Source organism: Pleurodeles waltl, unplaced genomic scaffold (assembly GCF_031143425.1).
Source record: "Pleurodeles waltl isolate 20211129_DDA unplaced genomic scaffold, aPleWal1.hap1.20221129 scaffold_39, whole genome shotgun sequence".
Classification (NCBI taxonomy): domain Eukaryota; kingdom Metazoa; phylum Chordata; class Amphibia; order Caudata; family Salamandridae; genus Pleurodeles; species Pleurodeles waltl.
In genome coordinates this window covers 5,698,055-5,706,596 of record NW_027150097.1, presented here as the reverse complement: position 1 = coordinate 5,706,596, position 8,542 = coordinate 5,698,055, and the positions used below count along the sequence as shown (strand labels likewise).

Genomic DNA, 8,542 nt, shown 5'->3' with positions numbered 1-8,542 from the left:
GGAACTGTGTTTGGAAATAGAGAACTGGCATTCGTAGTAAACAATTCCATCAGTTTGGGTTGAATTTGAGTAACATTGCTCATTGTTTTGGATGTTTCTTGTCGCAGATGAAGATAATGGTTTCAATGAAAGTTCATTTTCCACCCTCCCCAAGCTCGGGATATTGTCAGCATTGTATCTTAAAACCTGTAGAGGAACTTCCTGGTCTGTAGTGAGAGGGATTCAGGAACTACCTTGACCTCCTCTAGGTCTGCTGTGTAGAATCTGCCATATGGTGTAACTTGACATTTTCAATGGAGACAAAGCGGTTTTCTTTTGAACCACACAGTGGTGGTAGAATAACAGTTCTGGTACCATGTATTCCCAGGAGTGGAACCGGTGCATGATATGAAGGCCCAAACTCCTTTTTCATGGCAATCTTTTCTCACACTAGATCCCCAACTTTCAGAATCCGGCTGATAGATGTTATTGGTGCATCCCTTATTCCCAAGGAGGCAGCACAGGCAGACGTGTTTTCATCACGGAACTGTTGTAATTCCTGAAAGACAGTGACACGTTCATTTATTCCAAAAGGTGTGTTTTCCGCCTCTGCTCCAGAGTTATCAACATCTGGAACATACATTTGTGTCCCAAAAAGCACCTTCTATGGGAAGCGCCCTCCCAGGTACTCCTTGGACACATGGAGCCATCTGGTTGCCTTCTTTCATAACAGACTGGACTCTTTGAATATATTGTTGGTGTGTACGGGAGCAGCGATCTTGTATCATCTGAGCACCAAGGCCAGGGTGCATGTGCTTGCCAGGTCATGCAGTTAGGGTATACCCCCACCGCCTCTCAGTCTTCACAGCTTTCAGGTTTACCTGATACTAGTGGGAGTTGCTCATCCGATTTATGTTTTGCCTCCACTATTTTGGAATTTCTAATGGTCTGGAAATGAATACAACTCAAACATGTAATACAGAAACTTGTACTGGATGTTATCCTTGAACATGGGACTAGAAAAATGTGCAGTTTTCAGTCTTCTGCCTCACTTGGTTCAGAAGGAGGAGCACTGAGTTGGTGTTGGCTCCTTAGTTGGAGCAGTTGTGCCAAGTACCGCGCATCCCTGTTAGTCTAATGCATTTTAGTGAGTGTCCCCAAATAACCGCGCTAACATGCATTGTCACACGCACTTAGCTTCTCTTACTGTTGACTGATGCGCTCTGACTTCAGCATGGCTTATGTACAGCCAGCACTCATTGGCTTAATCTTCTTGCAGTGCCCAGGCAGCGTGAGCCTGACCGAGAATAGTGTTGACTGTGATGCCCACTGAAACCTTCTCTGGGCCCAGTTTATTACAGTTCATGTGACTGGCACATCTCAGAAACCATCTTCACAGTGTCTCTTGAGAGACACGCAGATGCTGAGTAGCATGCAGCTCTGGAGCACAAACTTGAAATGTGCATCTTGCTCGTGGGACCGCTGCTTAGAGAAGTATTCTGTCCCATGAGGCCCAGGACGTTTGGTGCTCCTGATGCTCCTCTGAGACTCTGGGTCTGACAGAACAGTCACACAGCTGGAGCTTGGCTGGTGCCCCCAGACTGCAGTTGGAACTGTTCGCCAGATCGATTTTACAATCTAGTGGTTCAAACTTGGCAGCTAAGCCGCAGTAGACTTGGGATTGAAAAGAGCAGCTGATGGACTCCACAGCCAGGCGCGGCAGTCCCCTTCACATGACCATGAGCGCCTCGTCACCAGCATGGTGTTACAGGAAGGCTGTCCTTGGTGCCCCGGTCTCCTTCATGGCCATGAAATAAGCTTTGGCTGTGATGTATAGTTACAGATCTGCCCTCAGTCCCTATTCGGGCAGGAGGCCAGAAATGGCTTTATTTTTACTGTCTCCAGCTTATAATTGCCTCTGCTACAATAGAAGTCAATAGGGAAAATACATTCCCCTGATTATTATTTTTTTTCAAAATCTCCAACTTTCCTGTTCTAAAATGTTGGCATGTATGAACGGCCATGTATAGCTTCCAGGTTTTGAAATGGCTTATGTGGGACATTTCTATAGTTTGAGTATACGTATGAGTGATATTCAATGGCCAAATGTGTGACACTTTCTTATGAGTAAAAGCAAGCAATGGAGTCCATGGAAATGAATACATATTACAAATTATACTCTTTTGAGCTGCGAGAAACTCCAAAAAATGACCTTGAAACTGCTTCTGAGTACCTTAAATGAAAGGTCACTATTGATCGCAAGATATTTGTTTTTTATAACTAGGTGTTGTAGGAGGCTGGCCTGGTTTGTAGTGGGTACCTTAGATAATTACACCGTATACCAGGTCCAGTTATCCCTTATTAGTGAAATGTCGTAGTGTTCTAGCAGCTTAGGGTGAAGTAGGAGACATGCAAAGCTCCTGCAATACCACTATTGTCACAGAGTACTTATACACAATAAAAGACAATACTCAGTGTTGCCAAAAATAAAGGTACTTTATTTTAGTGGCACAAGGCCATAAATATCTTAGAGGCAATACACCTTCTGGAGGTCAGTATTATACACAATATATACACTAGACACCAAAATAAGGTAAGTAAGTAGTCATAGGATAGTGCAAACAATAGAAAATACCATCGAATGCAATAGGAAGCAATAGGTCTAGGGGCAACACAAACCATATACTAAGAAAGTGGAATGTGAATCACAAATTCTCCTAGACAAGTGTAGTGTGTAGAGGATCGCTGGGAGTGTAAGAAAACCACAAAAGTGAGTAAAACGCCCCACCCTAGAGCCCAGGAAAGTAGGAGTAAAGTACTGCAAGTTTCCTTAGGACACACTACAAGTGGTGATTAGAGTTATTGCAAGAACCAAGCAAGACTGCAGGCAACAAATAGTTGATTCCTGGACCTGAAGACCTCTAAAGAAAGGAGACCAAGTCCAGAAGTCGCAGAAGATTCCAGGAAGGACAGGAGCCCCTACCAACCTAGAAGATGGTGCAAGAGAGGATTCTCCGGTTAGAAGAAGTCTGCAGAAGAGCACCAGAGAAGATGGCTGCGGGTTCCTGCATGATGCAAAGGATGCTCCACATGGAGATGTTGGAAGCAGGCGAGTTGCAGCGCTGCATTCGTCCAACAAGCCTTGGTTCAAGCAATGTTGTGGATTGCATCGAATGGCGCTGCCTGGACCCCGGAGGGACTTGGGACCTCAAATCGGACTGAGGAGGCAGAGGAGGCTTCCAACACTGGAGGGAACCCACAGATGATCAGGCAGCACCCACTGAGGTCCCAGGACGCTGGGACAAAGAAGGTGCAAATTGCGGTTGCTGCAGCACTACAAAAGAAGGTCCCACGCCGCCGGAGAACAACTCAGTGAGTTGAGCGTCACAGGATAGAGTGCTGGGGACCTGGGCCAGGCTGTGCACGAAGGATTCTTGCAAATAGTGCACAGAGGCCTCAAGAGGTGAAGATGGCACGGTGCACAGGGGTACTGTCGCAAATGGGGAAGGCAAGCTCTTACCTCCTCTAAATTTGGACAGCAGGACCTTAGGACAGTCTGTGTCGAAGGGGTCCACCACCTGTGTTTCAAAGAGCAGGCTTGTCGCCAGGAGAGGGGGCCAAGAGAACCGGTCCTCGTCTTAGAAGGTGCCTGCTGGAGCAGGGAAGTGACTCCGTCACTCCACGGGAGATTTATTCGGTCCTTCTGGTGCAGGGTGAAGACAGGTAGTCCCCAGAGCGTGCACACCGTGGAAACTGTTGCTGTTCGTGGAAACTGTTGCAGTTGCTGGCTGGAGCTGCTAGGTAACGGTAAGGTACTTATTGCAACTGTTACAAGAGTCTGAGCCTGAGATGGGGCAGAGGTCACTGTGTAGCTTGGGGGCTCATGAGGCTACACCAAGGATCCCACGGTCACTGCATTGTCAGGTATTACCTGTGGAGTGGCTTTCAGCACTTCTTAAGGAGTGGCATTGTACAGGGGCGGTCTAACACCAAGCAATTCTATTGTGGGGTCTTCTTCCCCACTTTCTATATCTGCTTCCTGCTCAACTTTTTCTTCAACCTCCACATTCGCACAGTCACCCCGAACCTCAGTTTACTACTATTATTTCCCAAGCAACCCTACTAAATTCTCCCTCACTTATCTCACCTTTGACTCATCCAAAACCCCTCCTCCTACTATGATCTCCCTAACCCTCTCCACAGACTCCTCCCTCCTCCATCTCTCCGTTACTCATCCCAAGCCTCATCCTGTTACTATAAACTCCCAATTAACACTTCTGGATTCTTTCCTCCTCTTCCCGCCACTATTTTATTAAAACCTACTAACAAACGCTCATATCCTCTGCTCAAATCAACTAATACTAAGGCTGTACTCATATCTCCCGGCACTAATCCACCACAAATTCTTTAGGTTCCGGAGTAGTGTGCTACTCGCCGAAAAGAGCTTCAACGCCTCCTCAGGGCTAGTAAGCTCTATATAAATACAATTACACTTACAATTAGAGTTCATCTGATGCAGCGTTAACAGACCCAGGACCAGCAGGACCTGCCCAGGCTTAGTACATTCAGGAGACTTTCTGAGAACTTCTTGTGCCGACTAGTGTGAAACTATTAAGGTTTATTTTAGAAGCGGAATAAGCAATAATATTACGAGACATTGGATGACGTTTATACAAGATGGAAGACAGCGTAAACACGGGTCAATATTAGCAATAAGTCTCATCTAGCACCTTGAAGTTATTAATAGTAAATTAACGCTCACAACAGTGATATACCCACAAGTAAACATGAAGCACTCTAAATAAATCACATAAGTAAAACAAAACCCAAATATAACTCTGATCCAACTCTAAGAAACCTATTTTGTACGAGCGCTATGTACATTTAACATAATAAACATAACATTACCCCCTTCTTAACTATTGTATTCCAAAAATAATAAATGAAAATATATAATCAAATTTCCTATAAGTGAAATTATCTGGTAGGATCACAGCTTTATCAAGCCCTTGAGTTTGTGATTAGAAACTGCCTAGATAGACAGCACCCGGGGCCACTTCTCATACCACATGGTGCCGCCTCCATACAGCCCAGCTTTAGATAGCTCAGTGGGTGGAGCGGCGGCCTGTAGTGGAAGAGCTGACATCCTCAGGTCACAAATCCGCTCCCAGGACTTTTCCAAACTCTGCTCTGTTTCCTCCGCTTTCCAGTCCCAAGCAGCTCCTTTCTCAGCCCCTCAGACACCTTGTCTTTTCCCGCCTCCTCTGTTCCCCTTCCCAGTCCAGCTCCGTCCTCCAGCTGGTGGTGAGGGGGGCGGGAGAGTGTCCCCTCAGTCCCTTTGTGCAACCCCCCCTGATGAGACAGAGCCGGGGGGGGGCCCCTGGGCTGAGGAGCGAGGCCGGTGCCCCCCACCCCTGGCTGAAGCAGCCCCGGAGCTGCTTGTAGTGAGTGTGGAAGGTGATGCTGCTGGGAGCGTCTGCTGGGAGGTGAGGAGGCTGTGTGAAGTGTTGAGGAGGAGCCGGTGTGTGTGATTTGTGCAGTGAAAGTGTTTGTTCACCCTGTATAGGAATAAACTCACCCACCGAGTGGGGGCGGTTTGCAGAACACGACGAGTAGCAGCTCATCAGAGTCGTGCTCAGCAGTTCCTCGTTAGTATAGTGGTCAGTATCCCCGCCTGTCACGCGGGAGACCGGGGTTCAATTCCCCGACGGGGAGAGGATATTTTTAACCGATTACTATTTTAAATGTATTTTAGAGTGAGATTCTGGCATTGAGACCTTTCATTAATCACCTCATTTCGACGAAGTAACATTTTTAGCAATGTAATCATATGTCTTTCAAAAACTATCACGGACAATCTTTTGAATGTTACACCCTTGGGAAAAGATGTCCGCATGTTCATGTCAAGTTACTGTGTACTTTCTCGAAAAAGAAAACGTGCACTGGAGGGCTATTATTTTTAAATAAAATCAAAGTACTACATAATAAATAAAATGCATCTACGGTAGTGTTTTTCTCACTTTAAATACATTAAATGTTGGAGCGGGCTCTGAATAAGGATTTGTTTTCTACAAAGGTGAAACGTTCCATCTATTTAAGTGTAAAAGTTACAGGCAGGTTGTGCAAGCAAAAGAACCAGTGACCCGGACGTGCTCGCCTCGCCACCCTCATCGGAGCTTTAATACTTCCAAGGTTACTAAATCCAGGCCAGGTTTTGCAGTGTATTCTGGGACTTGTAGTCCTGTGTATAATACTAACATTGGGAGGGGTCCGAGCCTCCAAAGCAAAACCCGGGACTGGATGAAGTGCTCGTGGTGGAGTCGGGGACACCGGAGAGCTTTGTCGAGCCCTAGAATGAGCTGCAGGGATCCCTGAGATAAAGCACTGACCCCCTAGAAGTGGACTGACTATTTCTGTTCATAGCTAACTGGTTCTTGCTGTTTTCCTCTCCAGGATGCAGGCGGAGTGAGGGTCTCCTAGTCCCAGGCTTGGCAGCTCCCAGAGTGCGGGGTGTTTAAGGTGCAGTACATTTCCCTCTTCCAGGTCTGCTCGAATGTAGTGTATTTTGTGCGTCCGGTGATATTTCCCCCCTTTAGTGAGGACAGACCGAGTGTTTTTCCATCTATTTTAACTTATAAACAGAGGCAGTAACAGCACTGTGCTGGGTCCCAGTGATCAGGGATCCATTGCTGGTTAGGAAAGCGTCGAGTTATTTTTCATGATACGGTTTGATTCCGCGCAGGCAAAATGTCATCTTTTTTATTTCATTGGAACACATTTTTTTAATTCTAAAATTGGAACTGTTTCATTACGTGCGTTACTTCTTAATTTGACCTCCCACCATTAATAACAACGTTTCAGGCAAATAGATAAACCACTGGCAACAAGAATAACTTCTGCTTCAGAACTTTAAGTATTCATAATCTGAGTAACATCTCAGTGACAGTTTTTCTCGAGGAAAATATTTTCCTACTATTAACATCTCTTGTAACCTCTCATGTTGTTATGATCTGCTCTGGGGGTGTTGGTTTGTCACAGTGCTTAATTTGTGTTTGTTGTTTCTGGTGTTGAGCTCCGGCACTTATTTTTGAGGATGGGCGCTTATTTTTCTGCCTCAAGCATTTACTGCAAGCAAAAGACACATGTGGAAAAGACGGAGGAAGAGAAAGACAGAAAAGCGTCACAAAGGGAGAAAGCAGAAAGCTGCAAGAGTGTGAGGAAGGGGCAGGGAGTGGCTGTAAAAGGATTGAAGGGGCCTGAGATGGCTTCAGGATTACGCTGCCTCAGTATTCCCTCTTCGCAGAGTTAATTGCAGCAGCCGCGTGTTTTACAGGAGGGCTTTGGGCACGGCACGTTTTTATTTACAAAGTAAGCACTTTTGTCTACAGATCACTAGAAGATTCCCCGAGGGGCACATTTCTCAGCTTCACCAGAATAATACTTCATAAGTGACGGCGGGGTGTGTATAAGGGGCGGAAATAAAATACAGCAATTGGTTTATGTTTTGCTTTTCTGGAATAGCCGAGGGTTGGCAGATGAAAAACAAGCATTTGCAATGCAACGGGTCTCACGTTTGCTCATGTTAGAGTTGATAGCGTTGTAAACTCCTAACCTGACTTTTCACCTATCGGCAAAAGTGCATTTATGTACGTAACCCGAAAAAGTGCAATTAACTTTGTTAAGCGCTCGACTTCTGCCAAGCAAAATCGCGCTAGGAAAATAGAGAAAAAAAAGTAGTCCACGAGCCAGGCAGAAAACAGCGAGCCTCGCATGTTTTCTGTACTTGGTCGATGTGCTCGAGGAGGGCTCGCCATCGGAAAAGGCATGACGTATGCATGCCTTCGACTAATGAAAGCAAGCAGATTTTAATAGGCAAGCCCACGAACAAATGAAAAACACTGACGTGACGTCAACAGGGCTCCGAGCCCTTTTCTAATACCTAAAGCGTCTCGCTGCGATACGCATCCTCGACCCCAATAAATTGTAGAACATTGTCAGGATTATTTTTTAACTCTTCCTCAGACAAAAACTGTCATCTTCCTCTTGAACTCAAGAGGTCTCTTTAACCCCTGCCTAGTTATAATTCTTAAGCAACCAGTACTGTTGATTGCTTTAGCATAATAACTAGAAAATCAAATGTCAAGCCATGCTAAAAATAAACAATATATTTGAGCAAGATGTATTACCACCTTGCCATGAATTAAATACCTCAACAACTTGGTACTTCTTGCTGTTGTATTTTGAAACATACAGCTGAATAACTCAACATATTTAATTTAGAAAGAGGAAAAGGCAAGAAAATAACAAAGGCAGTTTACCATTCTATGCCCAGATGTTCAGCTTTTGAATAATAAAATACCACCCAAGCCAATCTGGAATAAATAAATTGAATGGTGACACCTGCGTTGGAAAGGTGGGACCAGGCATGTCCCTTTAGATGGGGTTTCACAATGACATATAATCTGGACATTCAGGGCTTTAAAGGGCAGTTACTGTCTGGTACTGAGTACCTGCACTTCTTTCATTTGATACGGAGGGGTCCTGCACTTCTCAGCCCAGCTAC

The 8,542-nt window shown here is 45.4% G+C and overlaps 1 non-coding gene across 1 annotated transcript; it reads left to right on the top strand.

The window, feature by feature from the left end:
- The first annotated feature begins 5,622 nt into the window (after positions 1–5,622).
- TRNAD-GUC (transfer RNA aspartic acid (anticodon GUC)) lies at positions 5,623–5,694 on the top strand. Its single transcript has one exon. It is a non-coding gene; the product is annotated as a tRNA-Asp (tRNA).
- The last annotated feature ends 2,848 nt before the right edge of the window (positions 5,695–8,542 follow it).